Genomic DNA, 22649 nt, shown 5'->3' on the forward strand with positions numbered 1-22649 from the left:
GGTGAAGTCTCGAATGCAGACAAAGCAATGCAGAACTTTTCTGGTGTGCCTTACAAATAAAACATATCAGCATATTTGCAAACAAGGATGTGTATCACCTCAAGTATTAGTGTGCAACAGCCTTGCTCTGAGTTCCTTTACTCTGGGACTTTCCTTGGCACTTCCCACGTCGATGTTAAACACTGTGGTTTGGATGAATGTGTAGAAGCTGTTGAGGGATTCATGGCAGTTAACACTGAAGATGAAGTGTGCCATGAAAAGCTCATCGAAAGCTGCCAGGGATGTTTGCGCCTGGCAAGGGATGGCCTTCTGTTGTTCTTCTGTTCACCAACACAGAGGAGTAAGGGCTGTCCTGGTTCCAAGCTCCCTAGGAAGGCCTCAACACTGGCTCCAATCTGTGACGAACACAGAGACAGAAAATATTAATTTAAGTTATGCAACACAAGCAACAGCAGTATCAGAACAAGTGGATGAAAAACATTAAACACGGAATACCTTGAGATATCTCGGCACATTCAACCAGCTTGATATGAGCTAATTTTAGCGCTCTTCTTGTGGCCTTTTGACGTAGGGGGGAGCAGGTGAACCAGCAGTAAAATGCTTGACAGGTCACACTGTCCCAGCCTAGGAGCAAAGTAGAATTAAGTGTACGATGTTCAGAAACATTTCTATCTTAAAATATTATTTAAAAAAGTACAGATTATGCCAAAGACAATACTTAAGGTAAGAAGATAAGAATCTGTTGTGTAAATGTTTTAAAGGCAGAATGAGGTTCACTTACCAGACTCATTTGAGTTTTGCTGCGCAGACAAGAGTTCCCTTTCAAAAGCTACAATCGATGCTGCGCTGCTTAGCACATTGGGAACGTCTTTAATCGTGACCTGCTGTGAATATAGTGTGTAAACACGTCGATGGAATCGACCGGAAGTAATATAGCCTCGGTCGGTGACGTCATCGGCGCGCACCAGCGACGCAAGGCTATAATTAGATGAGCCGCAGGTGCATCGTCAGGTCTTTTGTCTTCAGAGACCTCTCTGTGTTTGGTGTGCAAGCATTTATCTCCTCTCTATCTACTACAGATCTTTGTTAGGAGTTATTTAGTTTATCACTGACAGTGTGCAGATTTTATCTTTCTCATCTCTCTACAATCTAAAAAGGAGTTTAGAGAAAGTAAAAGAGAAAGAGAAATGTGTCAACAGAGTAAGTGCTGTGTCCCTCCATGTTCTCGTCCTATGTCAGAACTGGATACACACGCTTGCTGCTTTGTTTGTTTGGGGAAAGAGCATGCTGCCCTTGCGTTTGAGCATGGTGAATTCGAGCACAGTGGAATGTTCACAGTTAAAGTGCTTCGCGTTCGCTTTGCTTATTTCAAAGGGGTGGCACCTACAATGCGATTGTGGGGCACGCATGTCGATCTGGCTGAGAAGCGAGAGACAGGTGCGTCCTTTTCGCTTGCTCTCTCTCCAGATCGCGATGTCCTTTTGCCTGACTACCGAAGCGTGCCTCGGCGCTTCTTCGGCTCGGGCAGAGGACATTTTAATCTCGTGAGTTTGCCGCCTACGAGCGTTCCTCCTGTGATGATAAAAGGAGAACTGCTCGGGGCGATCGTTCGTGCAGTGGCCAGACTACACTGATCACAACAAAGACACTCAAAGATTATAAATAAAGATGTAAACATTATATATATATATACATGACGTGTCTTTGTGCCCTCGACGTCGACCAATTCGACTATCGCGGGTGCAAAGGCACGTGTAACACAAGAGTTAATTGACACAGGGACAGGTTACTTTAGGCACCTGATATTGGACCAGTGACTAGGTTCGTTACAGGAGGGTAAGTGGTCAAGGCACACAAGGACACAGAGAATAGCTGGAAATGACTCAATGTATTTTGTTGGTGCAAAAGTAATAACGATAAAACAAATGTAACACAACCACAACAACAATAGAAGAAAAATAAATAAAAACAAATGAAATAATTGTTCTTTTCAATCCCTTGTTGTACTTTTTGGTATCCTTGAGCTCTGTTCGCTATTTAAATAGGTTTATAAATAGCTTTCTTTTCTATTTGTTTCTAGGTTTTCGACTTATATTTCAGTTGTTTAGTTTCTATTTCGGTTTATAGATATTTAGTTTTACTAACTGTTAGTTTAATAAGAGCTTTTCTTATCTTTAGTTTTTTTTTTAAAAATCTTTATATAAAAGATCATAGAAAATATAAACCCAAATTAAAACAATTGAAATAAGAAAAGAAAAATACAATAGTTCAATTTGAAACTATTTGAAAACAATTCCACAATTCCAACAATGTGTATAAATGAATGTTCCTTTGTCATCCAAGGTGAAAAAAATATGTTAGTGTGTGCAAAAGTCTCTTGGTGTAGATGAAAGCTTTGTTTCAACAGTCAATAGTGCAAAATAATTGACTAGTCAGGTCCTACCAGTCAGAATATGCAATAAATTGGATTCCACCTGATCAGTAGAAGTACTAATCCATTGGACCGCACAGGATTACACAGGAACTGCACTTCTCAAGTTCACAGAGGTTCGGTTGGGAGGCTCGCCATCTCATTGTATGAAGGGTTTGATCCAATCACACAAAAAACCTGACCAAATCTGGGGTTCATATGCTTTTAACCCACATTGGATTTCACAGGGGTTCTCAATCAACAATCGTCAGCGGCAATATCAACAATAACCCAATATAGTTAAATAATAGGTCTGCAACATAATATACATCATATTATTCGAATATTAGCAAGGATTATTTAGATATTTGCCTCAGATTTATCTTAGCTTTTTTCCTCTCGCGTCTCTCGTTGCTTTCGCGTCTCGTCTCAATGACGTCACGCGCAGTCTCAGTCCAGACTGAATATGTTAATTAGGCATTTAGTTATTTTATCAATTTATTATATTAACTGCAATGACTTTATTCAGTTTTTGTTTAATACTTTCAGTATTTTATTAGAAATATAATTATTTGAAAATTATATTATTTTCTTTCTGTTTCTTAGATAGCTGAATTCTAACCTGTGTTACACACGAGATTATATGATGCTGTCTCAGATTGGAGAGACGCGCGCAGGCTATCTCTCCCCTGGGATCGTATTATCACATGCATTTTCAGCGGGTCAGGCTGGTACTGCGCTGTACACTACAGGCATACCAGGCTGAGCTTATGAAAGATTTAAATGCAGCCTGTCATCCAGACCGTGTCTGATTGATATTTGGCTGTATTTATTGCTGATGAATTGAATGATGATGAGAAATCAGATATTCAATGCAATATATCAAATGCTTGTAATAATTTTTTGTCTGGCTGTTCTTTGGCCACATTTAATTCTGAGGGATTAAATATTGAAAAAGCCATCTAAATAATTATGATGCACTTCTCTCGTTATGATAAAGCGTGTGAGAGGTTACTCGAGTTGGTGACTCGTGCAGTGGCCAGATTACAGCTAGACTGTCCTCCTTGAGGATCTCCATGAAGATATGAATAAAATGATGTTATATCAGCCAGCGCACATACCTGTATTTAGTTCCTGTTTTCGGTCGAAGTCCAAAGTAGTCGATTGTCGAGTTCACGCGCGTGATCTAAGTAACTAAACCTATGCGCGTCAACTCGACAATCGACTACTTTGACTTCGACCGAAAACAGGAACTAAATACAGGTATGTGCGCTGGCTGATATAACATCATTTTTATTCATATCTTTCACATCTACTGCAGTCAGATTCACTCGTGTTCACTCTGAAGGAATCACTCAACATGGCTGGGCACTTGTAATGACACATCAAGGATGATAAGAGAAATAAAAGCAGGTTTATAACGTGCCCCATTCAAGTCAATAGGGTGCAAATTTTAAAAAGAGGATAACACTGTGTAGGCAACACCGATTTTTGTCGTTGTTCTCTGTATTGACAGCACTCCAAATTTACTAAAAATTGAGCTCAATGTTAATATTGACCGGAGTTCTCCTTTAAAGACGTTCCCAATGCGCTAAGCAGCGCAGCATCTCGTTCCGCTTTTTCAGGGAACAGGGTTACAGTCAAGTAACCCGGAACGTACTATCTTATTGTATTGTATTTTATTATTATCCTACCATCTAAAAAATTATTTGTAGAATGCTGACAATGGCAATTGTTACATGGGAGAAAAGATGGAAATGGAAATGGGAATACAATTTGACTAGTACAATGTTGGCAGTAAGATGGTAGTGAGGAGTGGTGGTGATGGTAATGAAGATGGTAATAAATAATAAATGGCTACTTTACTTATACACACACACACACACACACACACACACACACACACACACACACACACACACACACACACACACACACACACACACACACACAAACATACACACACACATTTACACACTTTTATTTCAATTATGAATTTACCAGATTGTTCGTTACTGCACTACTTTGGTCTGCATGTTGTCTGTAAAAAAAAAAAAAAAGAATCTAAATCTAAATGTTAAATCTAAATCTAAATGTTAAATGTTAAATCTAAATCTAAACGTTAAATCTAAAAATTAAATCTAAATCTAAAAGTTAAATCTAAACGTTAAATCTAAAAATTAAATCTAAATCTAAATGTTAAATCTAAATATTAAATCTAAATCTAAATATAAATGTTAAATCTAAATCTAAATATAAATATAAATGTTAAATATAAATATTAAATATAATTAAATAAATATAAATGTTAAATATAAATATAAATGTTGAATCTAAATGTTAAATCTAAATCTGTTAAATCTAAAAATTAAATCTAAATCTAAAAGTTAAATCTAAACGTTAAATCTAAAAATTAAATCTAAATCTAAATGTTAAATCTAAATATTAAATCTAAATCTAAATGTTAAATCTAAATCTAAATATAAATGTTAAATATAAATATTAAATATAAATAAATAAATATAAATGTTAAATATAAATATAAATGTTGAATCTAAATGTTAAATCTAAATCTGTTAAATCTAAATCTGTTAAATCTAAATCTAAATGTTAAATCTAAATCTAAATTATAAATATAAATGTTAAATGTAAATCTAAATCTAAATTATAAATATAAATGTTAAATCTAAATCTAAATGTTAAACCTAAATATTAAATCTAAATCTAAATGTTAAATCTAAATGTTAAATCTAAATCTAAATGTTAAATCTAAATATAAATTATAAATATTAATGTTAAATGTAAATCTAAATCTAAATGTTAAATCTAAATCTAAATGTTAAATCTAAATGTTAAATCTAAATCTAAATGTTAATTCTAAATGTTAAATCTAAATGTTTAATCTAAATCTAAATGTTAAATCTAAATCTAAATGTTAAATCTAAATGTTGAATCTAAATGTTGAATCTAAATGTTAAATCTAAATCTAAATATTAAATCTAAATCTAAATGTTGAATCTAAATGTTGAATCTAAATGTTAAATCTAAATCTAAATGTTAAATCTAAATATTAAATCTAAATATAAATGTTGAATCTAAATGTTGAATCTAAATATTAAATCTAAATCTAAATGTTGAATCTAAATGTTAAATCTAAATGTTCAATGTTAAATCTAAATGTTAAATCTAAATCTAAACATTAAATCTAAAGATTAAATCTAAATGTTAAATCTAAATGTTAAATGTTAAATCTAAATGTTAAATCTAAATCTAAACATTAAATCTAAACATTAAATCTAAAGATTAAATTTTAAATCTAATTATTAAATCTAAATCTAAATGTTGAATCTAAATGTTAAATCTAAATATTAAATATAAATGTTGAATCTAAATGTTAAATATAAATGCTGAATCTAAATGTTAAATCTAAATGTTAAATCTAAATCTAAATGTTAAATCTAAATGTTAAATCTAAATCTAAATGTTAATTCTAAATGTTAAATCTAAATGTTTAATCTAAATGTTAAATCTAAATCTAAATGTTAAATCTAAATATTAAATCTAAATCTAAATGTTGAATCTAAATGTTAAATCTAAATCTAAATGTTGAATCTAAATGTTAAATCTAAATCTAAATGTTAAATCTAAATCTAAATGTAAATGTTGAATCTAAATGTTAAATCTAAATCTAAATGTTAAATCTAAATCTAAATGTTAAATCTAAATGTAAATGTTGAATCTAAATGTTAAATCTAATTCTAAATTATAAATAGAAATGTTAAATGTAAATCTAAATCTAAATGTTAAATCTAAATGTTAAATCTAAATGTTAAATCTAAATCTAAATGTTGAATCTAAATGTTAAATAGAAATGTTAAATCTAAATGTTAAATCTAAATCTAAATGTTGAATCTAAATGTTAAATCTAAATGTTAAATCTAAATCTAAATCTAAATGTTAAATCTAAATATTGAATCTAAATCTAAATGTTAAATCTAAATCTAAATGTTGAATCTAAATGTTAAATCTAAATGTTAAATCTAAATCTAAATGTTGAATCTAAATGTTAAATCTAAATGTTAAATCTAAATCTAAATGTTAAATCTAAATGTTAAATCTAAATCTAAATGTTAAATCTAAATTTAAATGTTAAATCTAAATATTAAATCTAAATATAAATGTTGAATCTAAATGTTAAATCTAAATGTTAAATCTAAATCTAAATGTTAATTCTAAATGTTAAATCTAAATGTTTAATCTAAATCTAAATGTTAAATCTAAATCTAAATGTTAAATCTAAATGTTGAATCTAAATGTTGAATCTAAATGTTAAATCTAAATCTAAATATTAAATCTAAATATAAATGTTGAATCTAAATGTTCAATCTAAATGTTAAATCTAAATCTAAATGTTAAATCTAAATATTAAATCTAAATATAAATGTTGAATCTAAATGTTGAATCTAAATATTAAATCTAAATCTAAATGTTAAATCTAAATGTTAAATGTTAAATCTAAATGTTAAATGTTAAATCTAAATGTTAAATCTAAATCTAAACATTAAATCTAAAGATTAAATCTAAATCTAAATTTTAAATCTAATTATTAAATCTAAATCTAAATATTGAATCTAAATGTTAAATCTAAATATTAAATATAAATGTTAAATCTAAATGTTAAATCTAAATCTAAATGTTAAATCTAAATGTTAAATCTAAATTTAAATGTTAATTCTAAATGTTAAATCTAAATGTTTAATCTAAATGTTAAATCTAAATGTTAAATCTAAATATTAAATCTAAATCTAAATGTTGAATCTAAATGTTGAATCTAAATGTTAAATCTAAATCTAAATGTTGAATCTAAATGTTAAATCTAAATCTAAATGTTAAATCTAAATTTAAATGTTAAATCTAAATATTAAATCTAAATATAAATGTTGAATCTAAATGTTAAATCTAAATGTTAAATCTAAATCTAAATGTTAATTCTAAATGTTAAATCTAAATGTTTAATCTAAATCTAAATGTTAAATCTAAATCTAAATGTTAAATCTAAATGTTGAATCTAAATGTTGAATCTAAATGTTAAATCTAAATCTAAATATTAAATCTAAATATAAATGTTGAATCTAAATGTTGAATCTAAATGTTAAATCTAAATCTAAATGTTAAATCTAAATATTAAATCTAAATATAAATGTTGAATCTAAATGTTGAATCTAAATATTAAATCTAAATCTAAATGTTAAATCTAAATGTTAAATGTTAAATCTAAATGTTAAATGTTAAATCTAAATGTTAAATCTAAATCTAAACATTAAATCTAAAGATTAAATCTAAATCTAAATTTTAAATCTAATTATTAAATCTAAATCTAAATATTGAATCTAAATGTTAAATCTAAATATTAAATATAAATGTTGAATCTAAATGTTAAATCTAAATCTAAATGTTAAATATAAATGCTAAATCTAAATGTTAAATCTAAATGTTAAATCTAAATGTTAAATCTAAATGTTAAATCTAAATTTAAATGTTAATTCTAAATGTTAAATCTAAATGTTTAATCTAAATGTTAAATCTAAATCTAAATGTTAAATCTAAATATTAAATCTAAATCTAAATGTTGAATCTAAATGTTGAATCTAAATGTTGAATCTAAATGTTAAATCTAAATCTAAATGTTGAATCTAAATGTTAAATCTAAATCTAAATGTTGAATCTAAATGTTAAATCTAAATCTAAATGTTAAATCTAAATCTAAATGTTAAATCTAAATGTAAATGTTGAATCTAAATGTTGAATCTAAATGTTAAATCTAAATGTTGAATCTAAATGTTGAATCTAAATGTTGAATATAAATATTAAATCTAAATCTAAATGTTGAATCTAAATGTTGAATCTAAATGTTAAATCTAAATACAAATGTTGAATCTAAATGTTAAATCTAAATCTAAATGTTAAATCTAAATCTATATGTTAAATCTAAATGCTGAATCTTAATGTTAAATCTAAGTCTAAATGTTAAATCTAAATCTAAATCTATATGTTAAATCTAAATGCTGAATCTAAATGTTAAATCTAAATCTAAATGTTAAATCTAAATATTAAATATAAATAAATAAATATAAATATTAAATATAAATCTAAATGTTAAATCTAAATGTTAAATCTAAATGTTAAATCTCAATCTAAATGTTAAATCTAAATGTTAAATCTAAATCTAAATGTTAAATCTAAACCTAAATGTTAAATCTAAATGTTAAATCTCAATCTAAATGTTAAATCTAAAAATGTAATCTTAATCTAAATGTTAAATCTAAATCTAAATGTTAAATCTAAATGTTAAATCTAAATCTAAATGTTAAATCTAAATGTTAAATCTAAAAATTTAATCTAAATCTAAATGTTAAATATAAATCTTAAATCTAAATGTTAAATCTAAATCTAAATGTTGAATCTAAAAATTAAATCTAAATCTAAATGTTAAATCTAAATGTTAAATCTAAATCTAAATGTTAAATCTAAAAATTAAATCTAAATCTAAATGTTAAATTAAATATTAAATCTAAATGTTGAATCTAAATCAAAATCTTTAATCTAAATGTTAAATCTAAATGTTAAATCTAAATATTAAATCTAAATCTAAATGTTGAATCTAAATTTTGAATCTAAATATTAAATCTAAATCTAAATGTTGAATCTAAATATTAAATCTAAATATTAAATCTAAATCTAAATGATGAATCTAAATGTTGAATCTAAATATTAAATCTAAATGTTAAATATAAATATAAATGTTGAATCTAAATGTTGAATCTAAATATTAAATCTAAATATTAAATCTAAATATTAAATCTAAATCTAAATGATGAATCTAAATGTTGAATCTAAATATTAAATCTAAATATTAAATCTAAATATTAAATCTAAATCTAAATGATGAATCTAAATATTAAATCTAAATATTAAATCTAAATGTTAAATATAAATATAAATGTTGAATCTAAATGTTGAATCTAAATGTTGAATCTAAATGTTAAATCTAAATATTAAATCTAAATCTAAATGTTGAATCTAAATGTTAAATCTAAATGTTAAATCTAAATCTAAATCTAAATGTTGAATCTAAATGTTAAATCTAAATGTTAAATCTAAATCTAAATGTTAAATCTAAATCTAAATGTTAATTCTAAATGTTAAATCTAAATCTAAATGTTAAATCTAAATGTTAAATCTAAATCTAAATGTTAAATCTAAATGTTAAATCTAAAAATTTAATCTAAATCTAAATGTTAAATATAAATCTTAAATCTAAATGTTAAATCTAAATCTAAATGTTGAATCTAAAAATTAAATCTAAATCTAAATGTTAAATCTAAATGTTAAATCTAAATCTAAATGTTAAATCTAAAAATTAAATCTAAATCTAAATGTTAAATCTAAATATTAAATCTAAATGTTGAATCTAAATCAAAATCTTTAATCTAAATGTTAAATCTAAATGTTAAATCTAAATATTAAATCTAAATCTAAATGTTGAATCTAAATGTTGAATCTAAATATTAAATCTAAATCTAAATGTTGAATCTAAATATTAAATCTAAATATTAAATCTAAATATTAAATCTAAATCTAAATGTTGAATCTAAGTGTTGAATCTAAATGTTGAATCTAAATGTTGAATCTAAATGTTAAATCTAAATCTAAATGTTAAATCTAAATCTATATGTTAAATCTAAATGCTGAATCTTAATGTTAAATCTAAATGTTAAATCTAAATCTAAATGTTGAATCTAAGTGTTGAATCTAAATGTTGAATCTAAATGTTGAATCTAAATGTTAAATCTAAATCTAAATGTTAAATCTAAATCTAAATGTTAAATCTAAATGTTAAATCTAAATCTAAATGTTGAATCTAAATATTAAATCTAAATCTAAATGTTGAATCTAAATGTTAAATCTAAATCTAAATGTTAAATCTAAATCTATATGTTAAATCTAAATGCTGAATCTTAATGTTAAATCTAAATGTTAAATCTAAATCTAAATGTTAAATCTAAATGTTAAATCTAAATCTAAATGTTGATTCTAAATATTAAATCTAAATCTAAATGTTGAATCTAAATGTTAAATCTAAATGTTTAATCTAAATCTAAATGTTAAATCTAAATCTAAATGTTAATTCTAAATGTTAAATCTAAATGTTTAATCTAAATCTAAATGTTAAATCTAAATCTAAATGTTAAATCTAAATCTAAATGTTAAATCTAAATGTTAAATCTAAATCTAAACATTAAATCTAAAGATTAAATCTAAATCTAAATTTTAAATCTAATTATTAAATCTAAATCTAAATATTGAATCTAAATGTTAAATCTAAATATTAAATATAAATGTTAAATCTAAATGTTAAATCTAAATCTAAATGTTAAATCTAAATGTTAAATCTAAATTTAAATGTTAATTCTAAATGTTAAATCTAAATGTTTAATCTAAATGTTAAATCTAAATGTTAAATCTAAATATTAAATCTAAATCTAAATGTTGAATCTAAATGTTGAATCTAAATGTTAAATCTAAATCTAAATGTTGAATCTAAATGTTAAATCTAAATCTAAATGTTAAATCTAAATTTAAATGTTAAATCTAAATATTAAATCTAAATATAAATGTTGAATCTAAATGTTAAATCTAAATGTTAAATCTAAATCTAAATGTTAATTCTAAATGTTAAATCTAAATGTTTAATCTAAATCTAAATGTTAAATCTAAATCTAAATGTTAAATCTAAATGTTGAATCTAAATGTTGAATCTAAATGTTAAATCTAAATCTAAATATTAAATCTAAATATAAATGTTGAATCTAAATGTTGAATCTAAATGTTAAATCTAAATCTAAATGTTAAATCTAAATATTAAATCTAAATATAAATGTTGAATCTAAATGTTGAATCTAAATATTAAATCTAAATCTAAATGTTAAATCTAAATGTTAAATGTTAAATCTAAATGTTAAATGTTAAATCTAAATGTTAAATCTAAATCTAAACATTAAATCTAAAGATTAAATCTAAATCTAAATTTTAAATCTAATTATTAAATCTAAATCTAAATATTGAATCTAAATGTTAAATCTAAATATTAAATATAAATGTTGAATCTAAATGTTAAATCTAAATCTAAATGTTAAATATAAATGCTAAATCTAAATGTTAAATCTAAATGTTAAATCTAAATGTTAAATCTAAATGTTAAATCTAAATTTAAATGTTAATTCTAAATGTTAAATCTAAATGTTTAATCTAAATGTTAAATCTAAATCTAAATGTTAAATCTAAATATTAAATCTAAATCTAAATGTTGAATCTAAATGTTGAATCTAAATGTTGAATCTAAATGTTAAATCTAAATCTAAATGTTGAATCTAAATGTTAAATCTAAATCTAAATGTTGAATCTAAATGTTAAATCTAAATCTAAATGTTAAATCTAAATCTAAATGTTAAATCTAAATGTAAATGTTGAATCTAAATGTTGAATCTAAATGTTAAATCTAAATGTTGAATCTAAATGTTGAATCTAAATGTTGAATATAAATATTAAATCTAAATCTAAATGTTGAATCTAAATGTTGAATCTAAATGTTAAATCTAAATACAAATGTTGAATCTAAATGTTAAATCTAAATCTAAATGTTAAATCTAAATCTATATGTTAAATCTAAATGCTGAATCTTAATGTTAAATCTAAGTCTAAATGTTAAATCTAAATCTAAATCTATATGTTAAATCTAAATGCTGAATCTAAATGTTAAATCTAAATCTAAATGTTAAATCTAAATATTAAATATAAATAAATAAATATAAATATTAAATATAAATCTAAATGTTAAATCTAAATGTTAAATCTAAATGTTAAATCTCAATCTAAATGTTAAATCTAAATGTTAAATCTAAATCTAAATGTTAAATCTAAACCTAAATGTTAAATCTAAATGTTAAATCTCAATCTAAATGTTAAATCTAAAAATGTAATCTTAATCTAAATGTTAAATCTAAATCTAAATGTTAAATCTAAATGTTAAATCTAAATCTAAATGTTAAATCTAAATGTTAAATCTAAAAATTTAATCTAAATCTAAATGTTAAATATAAATCTTAAATCTAAATGTTAAATCTAAATCTAAATGTTGAATCTAAAAATTAAATCTAAATCTAAATGTTAAATCTAAATGTTAAATCTAAATCTAAATGTTAAATCTAAAAATTAAATCTAAATCTAAATGTTAAATTAAATATTAAATCTAAATGTTGAATCTAAATCAAAATCTTTAATCTAAATGTTAAATCTAAATGTTAAATCTAAATATTAAATCTAAATCTAAATGTTGAATCTAAATTTTGAATCTAAATATTAAATCTAAATCTAAATGTTGAATCTAAATATTAAATCTAAATATTAAATCTAAATCTAAATGATGAATCTAAATGTTGAATCTAAATATTAAATCTAAATGTTAAATATAAATATAAATGTTGAATCTAAATGTTGAATCTAAATATTAAATCTAAATATTAAATCTAAATATTAAATCTAAATCTAAATGATGAATCTAAATGTTGAATCTAAATATTAAATCTAAATATTAAATCTAAATATTAAATCTAAATCTAAATGATGAATCTAAATATTAAATCTAAATATTAAATCTAAATGTTAAATATAAATATAAATGTTGAATCTAAATGTTGAATCTAAATGTTGAATCTAAATGTTAAATCTAAATATTAAATCTAAATCTAAATGTTGAATCTAAATGTTAAATCTAAATGTTAAATCTAAATCTAAATCTAAATGTTGAATCTAAATGTTAAATCTAAATGTTAAATCTAAATCTAAATGTTAAATCTAAATCTAAATGTTAATTCTAAATGTTAAATCTAAATCTAAATGTTAAATCTAAATGTTAAATCTAAATCTAAATGTTAAATCTAAATGTTAAATCTAAAAATTTAATCTAAATCTAAATGTTAAATATAAATCTTAAATCTAAATGTTAAATCTAAATCTAAATGTTGAATCTAAAAATTAAATCTAAATCTAAATGTTAAATCTAAATGTTAAATCTAAATCTAAATGTTAAATCTAAAAATTAAATCTAAATCTAAATGTTAAATCTAAATATTAAATCTAAATGTTGAATCTAAATCAAAATCTTTAATCTAAATGTTAAATCTAAATGTTAAATCTAAATATTAAATCTAAATCTAAATGTTGAATCTAAATGTTGAATCTAAATATTAAATCTAAATCTAAATGTTGAATCTAAATATTAAATCTAAATATTAAATCTAAATATTAAATCTAAATCTAAATGTTGAATCTAAGTGTTGAATCTAAATGTTGAATCTAAATGTTGAATCTAAATGTTAAATCTAAATCTAAATGTTAAATCTAAATCTATATGTTAAATCTAAATGCTGAATCTTAATGTTAAATCTAAATGTTAAATCTAAATCTAAATGTTGAATCTAAGTGTTGAATCTAAATGTTGAATCTAAATGTTGAATCTAAATGTTAAATCTAAATCTAAATGTTAAATCTAAATCTAAATGTTAAATCTAAATGTTAAATCTAAATCTAAATGTTGAATCTAAATATTAAATCTAAATCTAAATGTTGAATCTAAATGTTAAATCTAAATCTAAATGTTAAATCTAAATCTATATGTTAAATCTAAATGCTGAATCTTAATGTTAAATCTAAATGTTAAATCTAAATCTAAATGTTAAATCTAAATGTTAAATCTAAATCTAAATGTTGATTCTAAATATTAAATCTAAATCTAAATGTTGAATCTAAATGTTAAATCTAAATGTTTAATCTAAATCTAAATGTTAAATCTAAATCTAAATGTTAATTCTAAATGTTAAATCTAAATGTTTAATCTAAATCTAAATGTTAAATCTAAATCTAAATGTTAAATCTAAATCTAAATGTTAAATCTAAATGTTGAATCTAAATGTTGAATCTAAATGTTAAATCTAAATCTAAATATTGAATCTAAATATAAATGTTGAATCTAAATGTTGAATCTAAATGTTAAATCTAAATCTAAATGTTAAATCTAAATATTAAATCTAAATATAAATGTTGAATCTAAATGTTGAATCTAAATATTAAATCTAAATCTAAATGTTGAATCTAAATGTTAAATCTAAATGTTAAATGTTAAATCTAAATGTTAAATCTAAATCTAAATGTTAAATATAAATGCTGAATCTAAATGTTAAATCTAAATGTTGAATCTAAATGTTAAATCTAAATCTAAATGTTAAATCTAAATATTGAATCTAAATCTAAATGTTAAATCTAAATCTAAATGTTGAATCTAAATCTAAATCTAAATGTTAAATCTAAATATTAAATCTAAATGTTGAATCTAAATGTTAAATCTAAATGTTAAATCTAAATCTAAATGATAAATCTAAATTTTGAATCTAAATCTAAATGTTAAATCTAAATATTAAATCTAAATCTAAATGTTGAATCTAAATGTTAAATCTAAATGTTAAATCTAAATCTAAATGTTGAATCTAAATGTTAAATCTAAATGTTAAATCTAAATCTAAATGTTAAATCTAAATATTGAATCTAAATCTAAATCTAAATGTTAAATCTAAATATTAAATCTAAATGTTGAATCTAAATGTTAAATCTAAATGTTAAATCTAAATGATAAATCTAAATTTTGAATCTAAATCTAAATGTTAAATCTAAATATTAAATCTAAATCTAAATGTTGAATCTAAATGTTAAATCTAAATGTTAAATCTAAATCTAAATGTTAAATCTAAATGTTAAATCTAAATCTAAATGTTAAATCTAAATTTAAATGTTAAATCTAAATATTAAATCTAAATATAAATGTTGAATCTAAATGTTAAATCAAAATTATAAATATAAATGTTAAATATAAATCTTAATCTAAATGTTAAATATAAATGTTAAATCTAAATGTTAAATCTAAATCTAAATGTTAAATCTAAAAATTTAATCTAAATCTAAATCTTAAATCTAAATCTTAAATCTAAATGTTAAATCTAAACCTAAATGTTAAATCTAAATGTTAAATCTAAATCTAAATGTTAAATATAAATGTTAAATCTAAAAATTAAATCTAAATCTAAATGTTAAATCTAAATGTTAAATCTAAATGTTAAATCTAAATGTTAAATCTAAAAATGTAATCTAAATCTAAATGTTAAATCTAAATCTAAATGTTAAATCTAAATGTTAAATCTAAATATAAATGTTAAATATAATTGTTAAATCTAAAAATTAAATCTAAATCTAAATGTTAAATCTAAATGTTAAATCTAAATCTAAATGTTGAATCTAAATGTTGAATCTAAATATTAAATCTAAATCTAAATGTTAAATCTAAATATTAAATCTAAATGTTAAATCTAAAAATTAAATCTAAATCTAAATGTTAAATCTAAATGTTAAATCTAAATATTAAATCTAAATCTAAATGTTGAATCTAAATGTTGAATCTAAATATTAAATCTAAATCTAAATGTTAAATCTAAATATTAAATCTAAATATTAAATCTAAATATTAAATCTAAATCTAAATGTTGAATCTAAATATTAAATCTAAATCTAAATGTTGAACCTAAATGTTGAATCTAAATGTTAAATCTAAATCTAAATGTTGAATCTAAATGTTAAATCTAAATCTAAATGTTAAATCTAAATCTATATGTAAAATCTAAATGCTGAATCTTAATGTTAAATATAAGTCTAAATGTTAAATCTAAATCTAAATCTATATGTTAAATCTAAATGCTGAATCTAAATGTTAAATCTAAATCTAAATGTTAAATCTAAATCTTAAATCTAAATGTTAAATCTCAATCTAAATGTTAAATCTAAATCTAAATGTTAAATCTAAATGTTAAATCTAAATCTAAATGTTAAATCTAAATGTTAAATCTCAATCTAAATGTTAAATCTAAACCTAAATGTTAAATCTAAATGTTAAATCTCAATCTAAATGTCAAATCTAAAAATGTAATCTAAATCTAAATGTTAAATCTAAATGTTAAATCTAAATGTTAAATCTAAATCTAAATGTTAAATATAAATGTTAAATCTAAAAATTTAATCTAAATCTAAATGTTAAATCTAAATGTTAAATCTAAATCTAAATGTTGAATCTAAAAATTAAATCTAAATCTAAATGTTGAATCTAAATGTTGAATCTAAATGTTAAATCTAAATCTAAATGTTGAATCTAAATGTTAAATCTAAATATAAATGTTAAATCTAATGTTGAATCTAAATGTTAAATCTAAATGCTGAATCTTAATGTTAAATCTAAGTCTAAATGTTAAATCTAAATCTAAATCTATATGTTAAATCTAAATGCTGAATCTAAATGTTAAATCTAAATCTAAATGTTAAATCTAAATATTAAATCTAAATCTAAATGTTAAATCTAAATCTAAATCTAAATGTTAAATCTATATATTAAATATAAATAAATAAATATAAATATTAAATCTAAATCTAAATGTTAAATCTAAATCTAAATGTTAAATCTAAATGTTAAATCTAAATGGAAAACACTTGAGTTTTGCCACAGTTTTGACATCCCAGCGCCTAGAATGCAACTGAATGCTTTTTCAAGCACCTCAATAGTTGAAAAAAAAAAAAAAAAAAAACGTGGAAAAATTCTTTAAAACAGAAAATTGTGGAATATTTATGTACATATTTACAGAGGGTCTATTCGCATGGGATTAGTGCCACCGTAATATTTACTGACATTGTGCGTAATGACTACTGAGATGGCACATTTGCATGTGCTACAAACTTTTTTAAGAAATGCACCATGCCAGAGCTGATTGGCAAGTATTTCTCTGCTCCAAAGCCTTTTCAAAAGTACAGTTCCTAAATGCATATGGAAGAGACTTTCTTAACGATTCCCTGTCAGTCCATACAACTAAACTTGGCACTAATAATAATACAAAAATTAATTAAAATAAAATAAAAAGAGAAGTCAGTTTATTTTTCATGTTTATTTAATTATTTTATAAATATTTAGTTAAGGACTTTTAATTTGAAACTGCTTAGTCAAGAGTTGTGTGAGTGGAGACTTTTATTATGAAAAGCACAGAGTGACTTAGGAAGAAAGTTGTCTACACCGCATTGCAAGCTGAAGCTATATTCCACATTTCTAAAGTGTATTAAAGTTAATTTACTCATCTGAAGTTACAGAAGATATTACAAGATGCAAGATTAAGTTCTCCTTTGGTAATAAGCAGCCAATGAAGTAAGTTTCAGTTGTATTGCTGTGTGGAAAAAAGTGATCTCTGTAAATATAGTTATGCTGTTAAAGTGAACTTAATTCTGTTTGGAAAAGTTTACAAAGACAACATTGCTTTATTTATGTCTTTTATATTCTTTATTTTAACTTTATTTGTTGTGTATTTAGTTCTCACGGCATCTTAAGTTGGATGGTTATCCTCATGGTGAACCAATCAATAAATCTCTGTCATCATCAGAGAATCCTTGTGCTCGTGAAATTACTAGGGGTAGCTACATCGTGGCTTGTGCGATCATATTGGCTATGTGCGTTACTATCTGTTGTCATTGGCAACAGCTCGCGTTGCACACGCTGTGCTTTTAGCACTATACAGCACAGATTCAATCAGCTTGCTTGATAGGAATTAACCATTCACAGTTTTGGAAATGGGCACAATTTACTGGGCGGACTATTTAAAAAAATTATAATAATAATTATCTTTTCATTCTGTCGAACTGACTATCTCATTCAAACTCTTTTCTATCTTTCTGTCTTTTATTTAATTTTTTACCATCAATAAAAATAAGAGTGGCAAACTGTCAGTTTGTGAATGTCATTGTATTTGACAAATACATTTATTTACAAATATTTAATCAGAATGTTAGATATATAAATTTGTCTACAAGTTGAATAAGAGGAAAAATCTGAAATGAAACCGATACATCAGTCATACAGTGCCATTGTGACAAAAGGTTGATGATACGCAACAACATAATGATCGCAATAAACTCCTGCTGGGGGGTCATTTGGAATATTTCAAATTTATGTGGGAGAAGGATGTGAAATGAGGCATGGTTACAGTAATATTGTTTTGAACGTTTAAAAACTTAGATTCAGATTAGCCCTAAAACGTATAGTTTTTTGTCAGTGTTTATTTAAAACATCCAATTATGCAGAATTATACGGTGTCAATATTTAATTGAATACACTATATACTGTAGGGTATTAATTTTCCCCTAAATACCCATATTGTTTCAAAATGATAACTGCAAATCCACCTTTCACTGCCTGGAAATCAGTTGTTTTTCTGAATTGCAGTGATCCATTTGCGTAGCTTTCGCCATTCTGTAAAAAATATATACTTCAGATTTGTTGTCAAATCTAATTGTGCAGTCAATCGTAAAGCTCTTTCCATTTTTAGATGTGTTTTTCCAAAAAAATGCTGCCACTCAGTCTTTTATGGGGATTTATGGTATTTTTATTATTTATTTGCCAAAACAAAAACTTTACCAGTAGATTGTATTTAATAGATTTCACTTTGGAACTGTGAAACACATTTGCAGTTGGTTTGTAAAACGTATCATCATTACATGATTGGCCTGTATTACATTTACAGTTTTTACCAGCATGTGTCGCCATTTGTGTGTGTTTTGTGCATCTCACGCATGTATTTCTGGATTAGCCTACGGTGTGCGTTTCTGGATCTGTTACTTGTTTTTTTTCACTCGATACGTGTAACGTAAATTTCAATTTCCGTAAAGCATTTCCATTGGCTGCAGTCTGCAGGCATTGGCCAATAACAAAAGATGCAAGTTGCTAACGTGACGTCGCGCCCTCAGGCGTCATAGCCCGCCAGAATGGGGATGGCTTAGCGTATAAAAGGAAGGGCTCACGGGCGGCTTAGCGTATAAAAGGAAGGGCTCACGGGCGGCTTAGCGTATAAAAGGAAGGGCTCACGGGCTGCTTAGCTGATTTTTCATCTCTTCAGCGAGCTCTATGCATCGCTGGACTCCGAGAGAAGCCGCCGCCGTTGAATCAAGCGACCAGCGAGCTAGAGATGCTCCGATCAGCATTTTTGGGGCTGATCACCGATTACCGATCACCAAAATCATGATCTGCCGATTGCCGATCACTGCCGATCATAGAATGGCAGTGGAATGGAAATCTTTTATCCATAATCTAGCAGAGTTTGCACCATTTGTAGAAATTAAACTACCAATAACTATGAGGTGGCAAGAACAATTTTTTTCTGGAACAACCAATTATGAAAAATCAGACACAAATTCATGAAATAACTTTTGTAAGTCAAATTTAAGACCATTTTAAGATCAGAAAGATTGAAATTTAAGACCTACAGGACGCATTAATCAGCAAATAACAAATAAAATTAGCATCAATATGCACTTTTTGTTTACATAAGCATTAAAATAATAACATCAATTATGGCTAGATTTTAAAAGAGTGTCTTGCAACATGTTATCTACCAAGTGCAAATAAAGTTTTGACAAAAAAGGTTTTATAAAAAGATAAACCTCATATTTCAGCCTTTAAATAATTTTCTTATAAAAAGAATGAGTCAAAAAAAGATCAATTACTGACATTTACAATGCACATTAGCTTATATTTTATTATTAATAGTAAAATTCGGTCCGATTTTCCCGTGCCGTCTGTCGTTGCTATGCAACCATGCACTGCACTCTCCACAACGACAAAGAAGTTTTAGTAACTTAGCTTTTGCGCAATTCTGAAGTTGATATTTCTTAATGCATCACTTCTATAATGAGCGCGCTTGCCGCACGCCTACATTTGAAAGAACAAACTTGAGCGCGCAAAAGACGCGATATGTGAACGGCCCCTTGGCGAGCTCCCTCCAGTCAGGCCACGAGCGCCGTGTTGGAGACCCCTGCTCTACAGCTCCGCTTTGTAGGCTACGACTACTTTTTTGCTACTTTGTAATGACTCTCTGCGACCAGCGTTTCTGGAAATGACTTTTTAAAAACTTCCAGATGGGAGAAGAACTCATGTTGCCACTGGCAAGCTCCGTTCTGCTGTTGTGTGCCCGTGCGCCACGCATGCAGGTGGAAAAAAGTTGCGCGAGTAATTTACGTCACGTGATCTGCTTTTTTGATCGGCGCTTTTGGGGTTTGCCGATCAAGCTATTTTTAGCCAATATCGGCCGATCATGATCGGCGGCCGATCAATCGGAGCATCACTACAACGAGCCTAGGAAAGCGTCTGAGGAAGCCGGCCGTCTTCGCCGCCTTCAGCCATCCGTGCCTGCTACACTATCCGGCGACAAAGTATCCTTTTTATATTCTTCTCCGTGTGTTCGCCGCCGCGACTCATGTGTCTGAAAGAGCACGAGGCGTTTGTTGCAAAATGCCTCGCTTTTCCTGTGGCTCTTGTAGAGCCACGCTCAGCGACGGAGACCGCCATGTGATCTGCGCTCTCTGCCTGGGCCGAGACCATGCAGCCCTTGCTCTGTCTTCGGGAGGCTGCATCCACTGCGAAGAACTGCCAAAGGTTGACCCTGCGGGCTCGACTTGCCGTGTTTGGCGCCGAAGCTGTCACTCCGCCTCTCTCCAGTGGCCCGTGTAAGAAGAAACACAGCGCCCAGAGACCACCGGAGCCCGTTGTCGCCTGCGAACGCTCGCCGGAACTTTCCCATCGAGCTTCTGGCTCCCCCACGTTGAAAACGTTTCAGAGAATGCTGGGCTTTATGGCTTCAGCCGCACCAGTGCTCTGGCTGGGTCTACTGCGTATGCGCCCTCTTTTACGCTGGCTGAACGCTCGTGTACCTCACCGAGCCTGGGCCTCCGGCGGCTCACGAATCAGAGTGACTCAGAGCTGTGTTTCAGCTCTGCAGCCCTGGATAGCGGCCGACTAGTATCAGCGGGGAGTGACAATGGGAGTTGTCTCCTACCGAAAAGTCATCTCGACGGACGCCTCCAACCTGGGTTGGGGCGGTCTTTTCGAGGGCAAACCGGTCTTTGGCCTCTGGTCAGACTCGGAGAAGTGCCTTCACATAAACTGTCTGGAGATGATAGCGGTCGAGAACACTTTGAAATACTTCCTCCCATCTCTGCGGGGCCACCACGTACTGGTTCGCACGGACAACATGTCTGTGGTATCCTACGTGAACCGCCAGGGCGGTGTCAGATCCAGAGTCCTCTGCGATCTGGCAGAACGCCTGCTCGTTTCGGCTCAGCACTCACTGCCCTCGCTCAGAGCCGCGCATGTGCCGGGACGCCTGAACGATGGCCCGGACAAACATTTCCCCCGGGGAAATGGTCCCTGCACCCGCAGACAGTCTAGTTACTGTGGAGCCTTTTCGGCAGTGCGAAAGTCGACCACTTTGCGTTGAAAGACAACGCCCACTGCCCAAGGTATTTTTCGAAGAACGAGGACGCCCTGGCCCAAGCGTGGCCCAGCTGCCCGTTGTACGCGTTCCCTCCGGTCTCACTGTTACCACAGGTCATCAGGAGAATCAGGGAAACGCATCACTCGGTGCTCCTCATAGCCCCCCGATGAGAGAACCAGACGTGGTTCCCGGAGTTGGTGCCGGGACTCTAAAGTCGTCCTTAAACCGAGACATGGCTATGTCCCCAAAGTGATCGGCACCCCCTTCAGAGCGCAGATCATTTCACTCTCAGCTTTGCCGACATCCGGCAGCGAGGTCGACGCTAACCTCCTCTGTCCTGTCAGAGCGCTGAGAATTTACATCACACGCTCCGCCGCCTTCAGGTGCTCGGAGCAGCTTTTCGTTTAGTTTTGTGGGCGCACCAAGGGTCTCGCCGCCTCGAAACCCAGCCTGTCCAGATGGATAGTGGTGATATTGCTGCAGCTTATGCGTCTAAAGACCTGCAATGCAGTCCGTGTTGCAGTTGTTTTGAAGTATTTTTGTGTTCTTAAACTTGTATGTTAGTTAAGAGTACGTAATGTTCACTATGGTTTCACAAGTACAGGAGACTTGGGTGACCGGTGATAGTCTTAAAAAATCCATTGCAAACAAGTAAAATGTAAACTTTCTACTAATGCACTTATTACTAATACATAATATACCGTATTCGGTTCTAAAACAAAACATGATTATACGGTCACAATAAAGAGTTTGCAGATATTAAGCAGACAGTCTACTAA

General features: G+C 27.0%; 1 protein-coding gene across 3 annotated transcripts in view; it reads left to right on the forward strand.

Moving 5' to 3' along the window:
• LOC306996367 (uncharacterized protein) overlaps positions 1–22649 on the forward strand; it is a 215511-nt gene that overhangs the window by 188199 nt on the left and 4663 nt on the right. The window contains exon 1 of one of the 3 annotated variants that reach the window (XM_079608777.1): positions 17597–17756. The exons of the other annotated variants lie outside the window; for them this stretch is intronic. The gene's annotated coding sequence lies outside the window, so the exon portion shown is untranslated. Of the gene's footprint in view, positions 1–17596; positions 17757–22649 lie in introns of those variants that run through there. 3 annotated transcript variants of the gene reach the window in all.

Source organism: Phoxinus phoxinus (assembly GCF_949152265.1).
Source record: "Phoxinus phoxinus genome assembly, chromosome: 1".
NCBI lineage: Eukaryota > Metazoa > Chordata > Actinopteri > Cypriniformes > Leuciscidae > Phoxinus > Phoxinus phoxinus.